The sequence below is a fragment of the Apus apus genome, chromosome 11 (assembly GCF_020740795.1).
Source record: "Apus apus isolate bApuApu2 chromosome 11, bApuApu2.pri.cur, whole genome shotgun sequence".
Classification (NCBI taxonomy): Eukaryota; Metazoa; Chordata; class Aves; order Apodiformes; family Apodidae; genus Apus; species Apus apus.
In genome coordinates, this window is record NC_067292.1 from 13632897 (window position 1) to 13650487 (window position 17591).

The following is a 17591-nucleotide window of genomic DNA, read 5'->3' on the forward strand; positions in this document are numbered from 1 at the left end:
TTTAACGTATCTTAGGTAGTATATTCTGGTTTCGACGTGATAGGAAAAAAGCAACACTACAGCAAGGAAAACACAGTGAGGCTGGTAGCAGGCAGGCCACCTTCTTCTGGTACTGTGAATCTGGTTGACAACCAAGTTGAACAAGAGATGTGAGGATTACTGTGGCCTTTCAATGGCATGAAATGAAACAAGGGCAGACACCTAAAAGAAGCACTGGTTGCGTGACACTGTATCAGCAGTTTCAGAGAGACTAAAAATTTGCTGGGTCATGCTCTATTCCCCAGCATAGGCAGAGGGGGCTGGACCCCTTGGGAAACTGGCCTGCACTAGAACAGGCTGCTGCTGTGTGCTGCCACGTAAAGGATCTGGGATGTATGCAATGCACTTGGAGAAAGCTGGAAAGTGGTCACGTGACTCACTCTACTCAAAACTTCTTAGTCTAAGAGGAGGATGTGCAGAAACCAAACACACAGTGTAGGAGATCACAGCATAGCAGCTTCCCTGCTGCCACTCCCACACCAGCATGTGTGCCTCCATCTCCAAGCTGTTACTCACCACTTACGAATCCAGGCTAGTAAAAAGGTAGAATTCATAAAGTGCCCATTATTTCTATATAGAAATGCATGTCAAGGAAAAGGGCATCCTTTGTCAAGTACTGAGAACAGAGAAGAATAAACCATTATTAAGCTTTAAACTTGTGGTTCTTTAAGGAGTGGAGCTAAGAAACTCATATGAACCTTGTAACATACAATGAAACATTACAGTTAAACAATAGCCAGTCTGTAGCAGATAGGCATGTAATGATTATGGTGAATGTAATGAAAACTCATTGTCAGGTACACATTTTACATAATAAACCTTTTTCAACAAGTTCAAAGGAATTCTTTGAAAATTTCACTGCAGATGTCAAGATGTGCAAGCACATTGAAAAAAAGTATTTCATAACAATACAAACCCATACATTTCTAATTGCTTCCATATTGAAATACATCAAGGGCAACACTTTTATGTACTCAAGGTATTCCTGGGAACAGGTTGTTTTCTGATGACATCATAAGAACTCTGTCACTCAGGCAACAATTGCTGCTATGGTAACCACAGCTTTTACAGATACTCAATGCCAGTGAGGTTAAAAACATCATTCGGAGATTTGCTAGTTAAAAGTTGGCCAATATTTGATCCAAGAAGCAACAAGCAATCTGTTGTAGATGCACAGCATTGTGCAGTTCTCTACCCATTATTGGGAAGCTGAGAACAATCGGTTTTATCTTCCAGCCAAGAAGTTCCTGGGGCAATTGTGCTTTTAAATACATCCCTAAATGCCACTGCATCTAGAAACAGGCCTGAACCCTAACTTTGTGATTTGAGAGCAGCTGGAAGAAAAGGGCTGCTGCCTCATCTAAAGAGTCCCTAAAAATGGAGAAATTTGGGGATCTAGAGTTTTAATACTCTCAGAGCAGAGACCACACAGACTGTGAAAACAGACTGGTATTATACGAAGATGTCTTTGAAAAAGAAGTGGATATTTTTTTCCTCTGACTGCAAAGCATTACAGGATATGAGAAAACATCTGGTTTTGTAAGCAACTGCTAGCTGTGCTGAAACTACTGTCAGATGAAATCAGTCAGTTACAAAATGTTTTAAAACTAAAAGCCACATGTTTCTGTTCCAGAACGTCATGCATTTTACTAACTGCAGGCAAATCTCAGAGGCTCTAGAACATTGCCAAAAAAAGATATCAACCTGGCCAGCAACCTGCCATCTGCAGGACATTAGACCACTTCCTAACTTGAATCACAGAGCTCTTCAGCTGATTTTGTCCCCAGCCAATACAGCAGAAGCCTGCAGTCAACATTACCAGTAAATCAAATTTCCTATATTAGAAAGGATCATAAACACAATCCAGTCAGAACCCACTCTTAAACTTCACTGAACATCAGCAGAGTATTTTTCCACTTTGCAGCAGCAAACCTCAACTCATTTAGATCCTCCAGGAGCTGTACGCTCTGCAAGGCTGGAGAGGTACCTGGGGTGGCCTGGAATGGGAAAGAAGCATTGGAGTAGGAGAGGTGTGTACAGATTTACCCCTAGGGCTTCTTTCCTTGCCAACACCTTACAGTGAAGCTCCTACACTGTAATAAAAATGGAATTTAAATGTACATGTTAAAAAAGCAAAACCTAAGGTATACTGTTTATAATGAGTTACCTGCTACATCTGAACTAACTGGCCACCACTGGCAGTCTCATAGGAAAAGCCAAAGTCAAATTATAACATTTATTTGTGAGGTGGTGTCAACAATGGGATACTGAGATGCAACAACAATCTTTGAGATTCACTTCTGTTCTGGGTCTGTATGAAAGCTGTCAAACTCCAGGGCAATGAAGACAACATATTTTAGATACACTCACCTTCTGTACTTCTGGGTTTTTTTCCATATGTATCCAGCTAGGCATTTTGTCATGTTCAGGCCATTTCCTTTTTAGTCCAGGAGAAGATTAAGGCCATTGCTGGTTTTCATTTCCACACGTTATGCAGCAATCCTGGCTCTTACTGGCAGCAGAGCGCCCTCTCCATGCATTTCTCCCCCATCATCTGTGAGAACAGAGATGTGGAAGAGGCCAATTACCTTTTGGAGAGAAGAAAATTACTTGCTTATAATTGAGTTCTCTGAGCATGGTGTCCGCTATTAGAGCCACACTCATCCTCCCACCTCCCCCTGAGAGCTAGGGTTTTATTCCTATTTAAGTTCTAATTATTATAATTAGTCTGAAAAGGATTTGGGAGTTAGGGGCTATGATATGCCATATAGACCCCTCAAGGCATCTTTTTGTACTAACTCATTATGACCAGTTCTAAACTTTACCATTTAATCTAGTCATTCAGTACCCAAGGTCACAACAGCTGAGACTCCCTGAGCATCAATCCACAGAGACTCCCACCTTCAGAGAACTACAATTAAAAGGTAAATAATTCCCTTGCTGCCTTCTCTGTGAGGCAATGCTATAAGTCAGAGAATGGAATCCAACCTCAGCCTAATTACTACTTCGGTAATTTACGTAGTTGCAATGAAAAAGTTGGCAAAGGCTTTTTCATTTATCAAAACAGAAACAGAAAGCCAGCTACAGTTCATTTCAGACTGGGCTTGGCAAGTCTCAGCCTTACAACAGGCAAGTTACAAGCTCTCTTTGTCTGTCACTCAAACTCCAAGAAATCTGAAGAGCTACACTTCAAGAAAGTCAAATCATACGCAGGCCATGCAAACAGTGTTCTTCACCATGCCAGTTAAGGATGCAATCCTCCTCTTGGTTTATTCCATAACAAAACTTCTATTGGATCAATATAGTACAAGGTTTAAATTATTTGAATTGGGCTGTGCATAAAAGGATTCAAAACACTTAAAGCTAAATTGAAGTACGAGTGAGCACTAATTCCTAAAATGTCATCACCCAAGTTGACAGATTTGAAGAAACCCAACAGATGCTGGTATGTTCCTGAACGACAGTGGCCTCCAGGCCTGAAAACTGTAAAGCAAAGCTTCGAATTTCACAGTAAAGACCATGAAATGGTATTAAGCAAAAGAGTTTGTTACAGTGCCAGCAGCTGGAGTCCAGTGCACAGTGTCAGTACATGGAGAAGGAGGCAGTTTCAAATACTTCTATTGTTGATTTTTTTGAAAGATAAGTGAATCACATCTGCACATCAGAGAAATGCATCCACATATTCATCAACAAAATACACTGCGCAACAATGTAACACTTGCTAATTTTATACAACGCATGCCACTAACCACAATGGCTGCATTAAATTCTTAATGAAAAGGTGGCTCTTTAAATCAAAATTTAGAAAGTATAAGTAACAGTGTACACCGTTTTCTAGATAAATAAATCAAAGGTCATTATACAAAAATATATTGGTAAACAAACTCTCTTCTAGCTGTTTTCTTTTAATGGGCAAATCACAAGTTAGCACGTTATTATGCCATGTGCCAAATTTCCATAGTAGTTTGGTAGTACATACTACTATCACACCTGAAGAACTGACAACTCTGAATCTTTGATTGCAAGCAAGTGCATCTAGAGGGGGGCAGGGGGCAAAGCTGTATCTGTTCTTATTTTCTACTAGAACTACAAGTGCCAAATTCGTCAGCCTGAAACCAACATGAATCCCTATCCTGGGAGCACAGGTGTAGCAGCTTCAGCAGTGTCCCCAGCCACACCACGTCCTTCCAACCAGCATACACAATTAAGCACAACAGGCAATCTTTGCTCTGGAGCAGGGTCTGCAAAATGAATTCTCTTACTCCCAGCAAACACTAGTATCACACTAGGGACCAATATGAAGAAGTCTGCACCATTGAGCTCCGAGTTCTTTGTTTGCAAATGACAAATAGTCTTCAATTTCTAATGTTGCTGGGTCAGAAATAGCTTTCTAATTTTCGTAAATTAAATTATTGTAGCCAGGTACATCAACTACAGAAGCAATATTTCAGCTGCTCCTGTTTCTTCCTCTAAGAAAATGAAGCTGGAGAGAAAGTTGAAGGACAAAGGCGGAGGAGTAGGTGAAATATTGATAACTTAATCTGGACACCAAGATGCTCTTGTAACTGTTCAAATGGCTGAAGCCTCATATAAGAATTGTGGTGAAACTAAAGCTTACTCCCAGCCATCATGTTACAGTTCCTGAAAGTCTCTTTTTATTTGTGGCCATCCAGCTTTAACTGCATTTTCAAATGCATACAGACCTCTGGGGTCATAATTTAGGAGAGAAATCACTTTTGTTTCCACCTATTGACTGAGAAGGTTGTATGTCATGGGCTGCTCAAAGCTTTCCTGCACTGTAGGCAAAAGTTAATGTCCCCTCCTAAAAGATGGGGAACAAAATAACATATTTTGTATTTACCACTGGCAGCAGCAAAGCTCCAAATGAGGGTGGGGAGCCCAGGACACATAATACTCCAGGGAGGGTTGCCAGCTCTCTCAGATCTCCAAGCTGCATCCCTCCTTCTGAACACAGGCTGAACTACTGAGTTCCAGCCCTCCAGAGTACCCAAGAACTATACGGAGCACCTTGCCCATGGCCATCCTCTGGGTGCAACACACTGCATTGCACTTCAGCGACTGCTTGAAAACAAATTGAGAAGTTCCATGTGGAATGCACAGCAGACACATAGGACTTAAGCAGACTATAATTTAATTTAGAGGAAAATAAAGGTGCCAAGACTTTGATTTGTATTCCTGTCAGCAAACTGTCAATGACATGGAAAGCTGTATTTTTGTTTCTTCCCGTATGTGGCTTTTATAGAAGAGAAACATGGAAAAAAAATATTCCTACTGAAGCCTGTTTATAGTGTATTTTCCCAGGCTTCATCCTCTATTGTACTTCAGGTCACTTCAACCAGATCTGCACAGATTCACTCCTAGGTAATTTTGTGAAGTGTTAAGAAGAATCTGTGTCATGTAATATTGTAAAAATACTGCCTTCCTCTACCACTGTGGTTAAGTTCTCATCTAATAACAAGCACATTACTTAGTATCTCATGTTTGATATCCAGCATATCCTATCATCACAAACAGCCACAAGTGTCCCAGTAAAGCGCCATCGTATCCCACAACTACTAGTTCATTGCTCTTCCAATAGCTCTGGGAAAGGCCCATTGCTATTGATACCTACCTCCCAGCTGAAGCACTTTCCTTTGTGCTACTCTGTTTCATCAAGCTATCAGATGACCTGAAGTCCCTGGGCACCCCAGACTAGTGAATCCAGGCTTTTGCACAAGTATTTTACTCCTGATGTTCCACCTTCTGAGAGATGATCGTAGGTGAATAATTTTTCTACTGTATCAAAAGATGTACTAGTTTAATGCATTTCTGCAAATAGTCACATTTGTTTCTCCCTACAAGAAGCTACCGTATGTGAACGCCACTAACCTGCTTCCCTTCTGTAACCTCTAGTCACCAGCCTCTTCTCAAAACTGCAGATCTTTGGGAGCGTGCAGCTCTGCACTCAGCACTGCAGGACAGTATTCAGGGATGGAAGCCACTGCTGAGGGGCTCCTTGTACCTCCTTGTTGCAGTCTGCCTCAGAGTTGCTCTGACTTCCCACATATCACACCAGCTCTTCTGCCTCTTAATTTACCTTTTTGGAGGTTACTTACATAAGTAGTTATTGCAGCACTTGAAGATGATGAAAGGAAAGTAAGTTAAAGCTCTAACAAGGGACGCACGCAAACACAGAGAAGAGCATCTCTAACTGAACATCAAAGAAGCTGCACATTTTCTTTCCAGATGGGAGGAATACCCTCCTACACCTCTTCTACACCCAAAGCTTAACTAATTTTTCTCCTCTAGTCAATGGGTGCTCAGCTCTGACACAAAAGTTGCCTGTGCTGTACCATTCTCCAAAGCTTGCCATTTTTAGTCAGCTCTGAACATGCAGAGATTAAAATGTAAATAATCCTGAACATATAACTGCTCATTTGTACAATTTGTCAAACCTCTCTGAAAAGACGATCCTAAAAATGCAGAAAATCATAGCCAGCAGCCATATGCTATTTTCTAGACATCAAACCATAGGCAGAAAAGCAAATTTGTTATATACCCCATGGTAGTGAAGACATTCTTCCACCAAAATGTTGTTTTATGGTGATTCAGCTGCAGATAAGGAGATAATACATTTATCTGATCATATAACCACTAAGGGAGAATTAATTTTTTTTTCCAGAAAGGGTGCAAAGTAGAAAAAGCATTTGTAATATTAATTTATTTTGAAAAAAAATAAAATTAGAATCCAGTACATACAGTGAAGGCTTTTACAGCTCCTCAAGATTTCAGTGTGGAAAATACACACTGGGAAGCTTTATGAAGCAAGAGAAACAGAAATGAAGCTGCTTAAATTTCCCTGTACAAAATTATTTTCTACAGTAAACAGTTTTACAATTTCCCTCAATTAAATGTCTGTTCTGGTCACTTGAACATGGTTAAGCTAGTGCCCCAGTTGGATCAAGCTGGCCTTGCCCTGCTACAGGTGTAACTGCTCAGTTAATGCTTTCTGTCTGGCTGCCAGGGTATCTCTCCATGGCACGACACAGTAAAAGCCAGATTATTTCTTCTGAACTCTGTAACTATCTACCACCCTCTCCAAAATTAACCACAGGTAGACACTTTCATATAGGACTGCTTATATTAAATTTAGGACAGCAATGTTACCATTAGATAGCATCACTACCATTCAGTTGCCATTCAGCACTATCAGGACCTGTTTGCCTCATCAGCCCAATTACCTTTGAAATTAGCATCCTTCCATCCTCACCTTCATGGATTCTGGCTGACGTGAGCCAGAAGACTGTAGTCAGGGTTGTTCCAGGCCAGCTGAACAGTAAAAGAGCTAAGATATGGACAGTCTTCAATACCAATGAGTCATTCCAAGCACAGAGTGAAAAATATGGGTACTCAATCTTCTCAACAGCAGGGGAAAGAAAGAAAGGAGGGAAGGGGGAAAAAAAGAAAAAAAAAAAAAAAGAAAAAAGAAAAAAGGAAAAGAAGATTAACTGAATTTCTCCAATACATAAAATCTAATGGAATAGAAGACCTAACTAGCCATAACACTTTGGAATTGCCCTAATCATAGAAATTACATTGGTTATAGCTTCAATTAACTAAAAAGTTGCCAAATCTTTATTTTTCTCACAAACATACATAGACTGTCACCAGCAATTGCAGAATGTTAACTTACTGAGACTTGTCACACTTCTCTTAACATTTAGTGTAAGATTAACAGAGTCCCTGACGCTGCAGAGAGCTTGAGTAACAACATGATAAAGCAAAACGAAATAAAAATAAAATTCCTAGCAAAACAAGCTAACTGTTTGCCTTTCTAATAACTTTAAGAAAAAATGCTATCTTGCATATGTTTGCATGTGGCTATGACTTGTATTGGCAGTGAACAGTAATGGAAGGTGCCACCTAAGTGACCCAGGAGGCCATGCCCATCATATTTGGTTTCAGAGAGGTTCCAGTGAGACCACTCCAGCATCCACCTCCTGAACTTTGTCACCTTCCTGCAGGGATCAGCCAAACAAGCATGTTCAGATAGAGGAGACTGTAACACTCATGCCATTTTGATGAGGATTGATTTACCAGATTGAGAGACATAATCCATTTTCCTTAGTACAGCAATTACACTGAATCTGAAGAGCATCCTCCCTCTGCTTCACTGACAGTCCTTTACATCTAGATGATACTTCTAGAAATTATTCTTGAACAGTAAAATATTAGGTTTTCTTCCATCTTTCATTTTAATATAATTAAGAGATACTGTCAATGGAAGAGAACCTTGCCAGGAGATAATGATCTCATGCTGACAGAAAAACAGTAAGGTGAAAAAAGCATTTAGTGAAAGCATATTTTAATCCAGTGATTTAAATTACTATTATACCAACTGATTAGCATCTAAGTACAACAGAGAGTGGTGAAGTGACAAAGCTGGTACCATAAATGTTTGCCGATTCACATCCTCATTCTCTTTGGAGACTGTAGTAGCCACAGGGCTGCCTTCCTCCGTCCTGGTAGAATGTTGTTCCTATGCACACATGGGTGTCTAGTAAATTCAAATGACAGAAGTGAAGCATAAGGTCATCAAAACACTGATTTGATGATTACCAAATTTCTGCATTCTTGCATCTTGAAAGAGGACGACACCTGGGTGCCCTGTCCCTGCCCCCTGGCTCACCAGAGACAGACTAAGTGCCTAGTCTTCTGAACCTGCACCCCAACAGCCTTTCACAGGACACACAGAATTACCAAGGCCTGCTCTTTTTTATCCATTCTTTTTCTTACTAATTTTCATGCAATTTTAGCCCTACAATTTCTGAAGATTCTGAGGTTCTCTCTCAATAGGTCAATAGGACACCTTTTTCCTGTTCAGCATAATAAAACATCCACTACAACTGCTATCACAAACTCACTTTTATTCCTCAACTACCACCAATTCAATTGCTTTTCTTACCAAGTCAGCCTTACAATTTTATTTTTTTTTTCTTTTCTAATTATCAGAAATTAAATAAAAGGCCTGCTGCTTATCTATGAATATGACATAAGAGACACTGCTCTGTCCCATGCCCTGGACACATTTCATAGAATGGTTTGGGTTGGAAGAGTCCTTATAAGATCATCTAGTTCCAACCTTCCCTGCCACAGCCAATGACACATTCCACTAGACCAGTTTGCTCAAAACTTTGGCTACAAGGATACTAAGAAATGCAGCAGATTTCTTTAAGAAACCTGCCAAATATCTCCCAGCCCAGTGCTCACCAGCATTCCTCTTAAAAGGTCAGTTCTACAGCATCAGTTCCACACATGGAAAATCAGGCCTTTACATCAAATATTCAGCTTCTGTCATAAAGGACCTAGCAGACTAAAGAAAGTGATGATTCATTCCTCTATCTTCAGCCTTTCATGCCTAGATTGAAATAGTAATATCGGCTTCTCAACTTTCCAAACCTGTGGGCAAAGCAGTGGTTGGGCAGGCGAATTCTGAGTTACATGGATGTGTTTCCATTTCTTAAACACTATATACAGGTATTCGTGATAAAAGCAGTTTCTGCTTTTGAGAAGGGACATTTATTTGTCACTACATGATCTTTTTTCAATACCTGTGGACATAGTGGACCCTACATATTGTCCACATTTAGACAGGAACAAGATGATGTAAACCACTGATGACTAAAGTAAAATTAAAAAAAATAAATTAAAAAACCCCACACACAACAAAACCCAAAACAAAAACCCCCAAAACAAACAAAAAAACCCCAAAACCAGAATGATATAAGTAAATTGAGACCAGTAAGAAAAAAATGCATAAAGCATAACACATGTATTATAACCAGAAAAGTAGAACCAAACAGTACTAGCACTATGGTATAAGATACACACAAAGGCAGAAGAAAAGATTGAATATTTGATAGCAGTTGACAAAATAAGAGCATATAATATTATGTGCAAGGGCACAAGCTAGTAGTGGTCTTGGACGAACTACAGGGAAAGCGAATATTAAGTAGCCATTAATAGCACTGCCCTGCTTAGTGATACACTACAGCTGGCTCGGGTGCTTGGAGTTTAGGAAAAGTGTTTAAAATATTAGAGGAAATACAAAGAGGCAATAGAGGAATTGGAGGGTAAGATGTGTGAGGAGAGACTGCGGGAGCTAAACTTACATAGTCTCAAAGAGAGAAGACTCAGGGGGCCTCAATCACAGTCTATAAATACCTTCAAGGTAATAATATAAATGAAGGAAGGGAATTCTCTGGTCTCAGAAGATAGCAGGACAAGGAGCAATGGCCTGGAGCTAAGGAAGCAGAAGTGTGGGGTAGGTTCCAGGGAACAGTTCTTCACTCTGGCCTCCGCTGCGCCGGATGAATCCACTGCAGGGAGGAGGAATTGCTCTTCTTCCCCCAGCTCTGGGGCACGTTGCCCACACGCACGCACATGCTGCACTTGATGCATTCAAGATGGTTCTGATCAGCCAAAGACCCCCCCAGAACCTGTACAGCACTGAGACATCAGCATGGATGAAGAGCAGTTCGTGGTTCAGGCTATCCCAGTCTGTGTGCTGGCTCACAGGTCTTCCTGCAAGCGTGGGATTGTTCATACGGAGTGATTTAGAGAGGTTTTCATTAACCTGGCACCACTTTCTCGAGCAAAGAAATAGCACTGCATTTCTCCATGGCTGCACTTCACTACACTGGGATTTTTCTCCTTCTTAGAGCACTGTTACAAAGGCTGGCTTTGCACATTCTGCAAAGGGTGAATAAAGCTCAAACCTCATATTAGCTAGCACACATGGTGATCTGACTTCCATTTATACACTTGGTTCAGTGGAGAACAAAAATTCAGAGCATTGTACCAGTTAAACAGAATGAGCCCTTGTGTGGCTTACCTACTCCTAGGATACATCCACATGCAGAAACAGTAAAAAAATATAACTCCTCTATTTTTCAAAGAAAATCTTTCTTTGTCCTGGAAAAAGACTATCAAAAATTTTCATCTTTTGCACCGGTTTATATCCCAGTTTCAGGTTCTCCGGCTATTTTCTTATCCTGCAATCCACCTGAAATTGTGATGGTAGCAATTCACAAGTCCCATAGCATAAAAGACAGCAAATACTAGAAATGCAGAGAGGCACCTGCATCCAACTGAGACCCACAAAGAAGTCACTGCAATTCTTGTGCATTACAGAATGACTTCCCAACAAATCAGCCCCTCTCTGCTGGACAGGAAGAAATCAACCACCTACACTTTCCAGGAAGACCCTTTCAGCTTTACTGGAGACGTAACCTAACACTTGAACACAGAACAAAAGGCCCAAAACTTCATGACACCTTGCCTGTCTAATCCATTTATGTTGTCCTTGCTCCAATCACAAGGAAGAATCTGAAGCAAAGGGATTTCATGTGAATGATGTAGGCACTAGTACCACTAATTTTATTCTATTTTATAAGAGATGCTCTGGTTGATGGGATTTTGGTGGGGTTTTTTTGCTTGGTTGGTTGGTTTGGTTTGGTTTTGGGTTTTTTTTTTTTGTTGTTGGGGTTGTTGGATTTTTTGTTTGGCTGGTTTGTTGTTTTTTTTTTCAGAAAACACCATCCCTCTTGCATCAAGATCCACATCTACCAAGCTAACATACTAGCTCAGTGCCAGACAGGAAACTAGGTTGCAGCTAACCACATCATCCCTTTATCCAAATCACTCATCTGCAGCCTGGAAGGCCAAGCTCCTCCTTAAATTGACAGTGGAAAGAGGTCAGGAAACACTTCAGCTTTGTATCAAGCTGGCTTTTCAAGATCCTCTACACTTTCTCACTGACATATTTTTGCAATTTGTACTTTATGTTTGGAACCTTGCTGGGAACTAGTATCTTGGCTGTCTTAGCCATAAACTTACCATGTCTGTTGGAGAAGATTTATATTTAAAAACACCAAAGCAGTTAGTAATGACATACAACTTAATTATGTTTGGACACTTCATTTATGGTTCTTGGCACTTCTGGAATAACACGTTTCCCATATGGCACTGACATACGTGCAAAAACTCCATAGGCAGAACATCCTGAAATGGTAACCTGTGAAAGGCTCATTGCCTTATGAAACATAATCACCTCCTACTTCAAAAAAGGAGTCAGAACAGTACTCCCTGGACAGAGATCTAGTAGTTTTAAAAGGTGGGGCTTGTGCTACTGTCCCCCTGAAGCAGATATTGTTATTATAACAAAGATAAGTTTGAGGGTTTTAAAAACTGTTTTCTACATTTCTAATTGAGCATACATAGCAGTACCAGCTCCAGCAAGGGCTTCCCAGCTCATACATGCCTGTTGCAAGTTACAGCTTACATCCACTAAAGTATATATTTGTGCAAGCTACCCTACCACCTATCGATGGAAAGACTAGGCAGCTTTGTAAAGACACACTCAAAAAATATCTGCCTTATTTGTGTGTTGTCAAGAGACTAGAACCACTTCTGGGTAAATAAGCATTTTTTAAATTATCTAATTACGTACCGGATTTAACTTGAAAGACCTGTAGCCATTTTGGCCTCTTAGGAAAAAGAGCATACATGTTTTATAACTCTAAAATAGTGATTTCTAACAAAATATTAGGAAAAATTCCTGTCTTTAAAAATTACACAGTCCAAATTAGAAAGTCTACATTAAGCAAAGCATACCTGGCATCTATGAGTTTGGTTGCTAATACTAATTTTCACTGTGAATTGCTTCTGTAATAGCAATTGTTTTCCTATAACTTTTTTACTTTTAATTATAGTAAATTTAAGAAAAAAACTTTCACTTTATATATTCTAAAGCAGTGGAAGAAAGTATCTAGTTTTAGTATCTGTCAGAACATGGTATTAGTGACCACTATTAACATTTATACTTACCAAATCTCAGAGCCTTCAGTGCACAGAGAACAACACAAAACTCAGTAGTAGCTCTTGAGAAAAGGGCAATGTTCAAATACCAGTCACTGAATATGGGTCTGTCCTATGTAATTGCTGTTGCTATCAGAAAGATAACAAGAAAACAAGCAAGCATTTTAAGGCGAAAAACACTGACCCACTATTAGAGGTCTTTGTTTTGTTATTATGCAATTCTGCTTGCTAACAGCAGGGATCCAGAGCCTGTCAAATGATGCAAACTGATGAAGAACTATGACACTGTCCTTTGACATTCATTACTACGCATCCTTCTCCTTGGAGTGGTATCCTCTGTGTGTCCAGGTTGGGGTTTTATATAAGACACATTTCTAAATGGGCATCTCTAATCTGTCCTCTACAATGCAGGGCACGTTTCTCAAAACTGGGAGGAAAAAAAAAAAAAAAAGAAAAAGGAGAGAAGAAAAAAGAGAGGAACAAAACGGAAAAAAGGAGAGACACAGAAAACTAACACGGCCCAGGAAGTTCTGAGGGAATCTCAGACTCTGGAGACACGCGTTCAACTCTCTGCTCTGCCAAATTCCCTGCATAATGTGAGGAAATCAATTAGTTCCTTATCTGTGAAATGGGGATACTCAATTACACACAAGGGGATTATGAGACTAAATAAATAGTCACAAATTTCAAGTGATTTAGACAGCATAGAAGTAAAAGACAAAACGGCACCAAGCAAAAGAGAAGCATAACAAGATTTCAATACTACCCACAAAATTACTCCAGGGATTTTACCCCCTTCAACAGAAACAACTCCTCTACACCATCAGTTTCAAAAACCAATTCCAGTGGCCCAGAAAGCTACTCAGACATTGTGTCTCAAATGACCACCACCTCCAGAATGGGTAGCAACATAAAAGAGTTCTAACATGGCCAACAGTAGCTTACCCAACCAAGAGGCTACAGCAATGTTTCCTTCCTTGCAAAAGTTATCAGAAATGGGAGAAAAGCTGTTGCCTCCTTAGCATCCAAGGCATGAACGAGATCCTAAATCTCCAACTGACAAAAGCTGGAAGATTATCTCTGAAAGTGCTTGCAATGAAGACAAATTTAACCAAAGATCCTAGCTCCAATTAGACCTGAAGAGTTACTGAGCTGCAGGTTATGCTGTTGTTTCTGGAAAAGGAGAACATCTGCAAGATTTACAGGGAAAAAAATAGGCATAATGGGTGTCATTAAGAGCTCACCAGTTCCCAACAGTGAGCACACAAAATCACATGAACTACTGTATTTAGCTTCTGGACTTAGCCTGGGAACCAACCTACACAGCACCATGTGCTGCTGCTGGCAAATGATCTTTTAATGGCAACAGCAATATGGGGTTGTTTCCATTCAGCTACTGCATTGCTAAATGATGACAAATGATAATGAGAAATTATTACAACTATCAGAAGTATTAGTAAATATTCCTACTGTTAGGTTTTATAAATCTAGAGAAGTCTTTAAGACTGATGCCAAAACACATGATGCACACCATGCAGTTAATTTTACAGCTGATAACTTGAATTTTGGGACCAAATTTGGCAATATTGGAGCAGAAATCTATTAAATCTTTACCATGCTAGAACAATTTTTAAATGATAAGTGAAGGAATTTAAGCATATGATACAGTAATATCTTGACAGTAAAAAACTGTTGAGGATTGATGCAGAGGGTGCCAGTTCTTCAAGTTATTTATGTTCTCTTGCTCTGCCATTCCATCTCCAATGGCAGAAACCCACCCATGTTTTCAGTGAGAGCTTTTAAAGTCTTCGAATAATTTAATAATTTAGGTTAGAAGGGATCTCTAGAGAACACCTGGTAGGAGAAAAATAAGTAAGCACATGTGCTGCTTTAAAGCAAAAACCCCAAACCAAGCACTACCTCAACCCCTCCCAGCTCATGACCCTTAGGAAGCCACAGGGATGACCTGGCCCAGTCTCTGATGCTTCCTGCTCCAGTAATGCCATTGAGGGAGAGCTCTGGCTTTGTGTGGTTGCCCTGCCTTCACTCATATCCTGTGCTCTTGGTGCACAGGTGGGATGCAGTGAGAATCCTTTCCAGATGGCTGAAAATTGCTTCCCTTAATAGTCTTGTCACTAGGGACTGAAATCTAAAGAGCCTCTGCACAGGATTTTTACCTGTCAAGAAAGGTCGTTCATTAGAAATAAATCATGTAATTTTTTTTTTCTTTTTTTTAAGAAGATGCCAAATATTCTGCTGACAAAATGTTTCCCCTTTTCTTAGTTGGTTTTGGTTGTTTTTTTTTGGTTGGTTGGTTTTAGTTTGGTTTGATTTGGCTTTTTTTGGGTTTTGTTTTTGTTTGTTTGTTTGTTTCACTTGGGTTTTTTGTTTGATTTGGGTTGTGGTTTTGTTTTTGTTTTTGGGGAGGGGGTTTTGGCTTTTTTTTGTTTAGCTAGTAAACCATGCAGGCTGTTGGGGACTTGTTAGTGGTCTGATTACTCACAAAAATAATATGAAAATATAATCCAGCATTTTCAAGCACCAGTAATTCAAACCAGACATATTAATAGGATAACTTTTTTTCCAAATACTGCTGAGCATGCTGTAGGCAGCCATCAACTTGAATTTATTTTGATTGAAGAAGGATGTGTGTGCCTGCAGCACACAACTCAAGAAATGTCTCTAATGAGATGATATGAAACCATTTAGTGACAACTCTGTTTGAAAAGGCCAACCAAAAATTACAAACCATTTGCAAGACATTTTGTTGAACTTTCTTGTATGCAGGTTTCTGGACTCACCTCAGAGCAATATTAACACCACTGGAATTGTGTAAGAAGTCAGGAGCTCAGGTAGACATGAGTATTCACATGGGAGAATCCAAACTCAACATCAACACTGCTCTCTCCTCGAAGTCCAGTACAGCACTATAGAGCTTAAATTCTCTCAGCTAGAATTTACTATCATTAAGTCAGCTTCTAATCACCTGAAGGTATGACAACAGTATATTAAATTAATTCCTATCTCTTTTGAACCTTGAAAGCAACTCATACGTTGATTACTCTGTTCTTTTAAGAGAGTTCATCTCTCAGTCCATTACTACAGGACTCTGTAGTAATTTCTTTAATCAGGAAGAGAAGCTGGTGAAAGACATTTGGAAAACAACATACTTGCAAATTAAACTTAATTTTCAACCGGTTTTCAAACTATAATAATTATTGAAAAAGGACAGTGTTCATTTAGACAGAGATAGGATATAACTAGCCAAAATAGAAATACTTATTGTAAGGCTGTTTTCCATTTATTTCATGAACACAGATTACAGACCAGCTGACTGGTGTTAGAGCATCTCTTCTGGTTTTAGGCTCATTTCTGTCTCTGAACAGCTTGGTCAGAGATACATCTCTGTCAGCACTATCAAACCGTAAGAGGGACCTCTAGGGGCCACTGGACTAACCCAGCCACCTGTGCCGTGCTGTGCATTTGCTGTAACAAAACCTCCTGGTTTCGCTCTGATTAGCTGATATGTGACAAACTCTGTACTATAAGCTTAGAAATTTGTTCAGGATTAGACTCAGGATTTTACTGAGACTTTTCTTTTCTGTTCAGCCTTTTCATAAATTCAAGCTTAAGATGTTGCTATGCAAACACCAAACAGGCCACCTGGCTGTACCAGCCACTCAAAGGTTGGTTGGTGGTTCTCCATATATAACTTGTGGAATTTGCTGCCTTTTTATCATTACTGAAATGCAATTAACAAATCCTTTTCAAGAAACCACACTCTTGTACACCACAAGATCAATGTTCAAACTAATACTTAGACCTTGAGTCTCCAAAGGACTGCACACAAAGTCCTCTTGGCTCCTCAGAATTCAGCACCTGAAAAAACCACATAGAAAACCAAAGAGCTCCAGCCATGTAGAACTAAATGGGTGCTGTTTTATAGTAATAACAGGGTGAATAAAATTAAAGAACTGCCACAAACTTGTGGGTTTTATCACCCTTATGGAAGAGGTAAAACTCCCATTGTTTTGTACATATTACAGGTTAATTGTTTCAAAAATAAAGACACCCTGCTTCCTCATCTGACAACAGGAGATACAGATGAAAGCATCCTTCCAACTTTCCTAGCTATTTTATTAATTAGATAACTCACCAGGATGCCTGCTTCTTTCAGTCAAACCCTTGGCTCTTTCAAGACATAAAACCTAATCCCCCATCTTTTTAGTGGATTAGGTAGAAGGATCCCAGGCTTAAGAATGAGATCTGGTGGTTTTCTCTTTACTTCCATCTCCATCCTTAGGTATAAGTAAGGTATAATTCTATTAAAGGTCATGCAGTTACATCAGTCTGAAAAACGTTGAATCAGAATCAAACCATAAGTTAGAGAGATATGGGAAACTCATTTCAAGCATTGTCAAGAAACATAAAACATTGCTCATTCCAATATCTTGGAAAGATACTTAAATTATTAAACATTCTTTTTTTAATACTTTTTTTTCCTAATAGAAAAATGCCTTTAAAAGGCAAGACATTTGCGAATTTCTTGAATTTTTTTAAGCAAAACTACTAACTCCACCATCATTACATTCTCTAGTCCTAATGCAGTGATGGAGCCCTCTACCTCCAGTTGGAAACCAAGCGTGTTATTACAACACTTACACAGGAAGAAA

The 17591-nt window shown here is 39.6% G+C and overlaps 1 protein-coding gene across 1 annotated transcript in view; it reads right to left on the reverse strand.

The window, feature by feature from the left end:
• The window catches only part of ZNF423 (zinc finger protein 423), a 920137-nt gene that overhangs the window by 596205 nt on the left and 306341 nt on the right, over positions 1-17591 (reverse strand). The gene's annotated exons all lie outside the window — the stretch shown is intronic.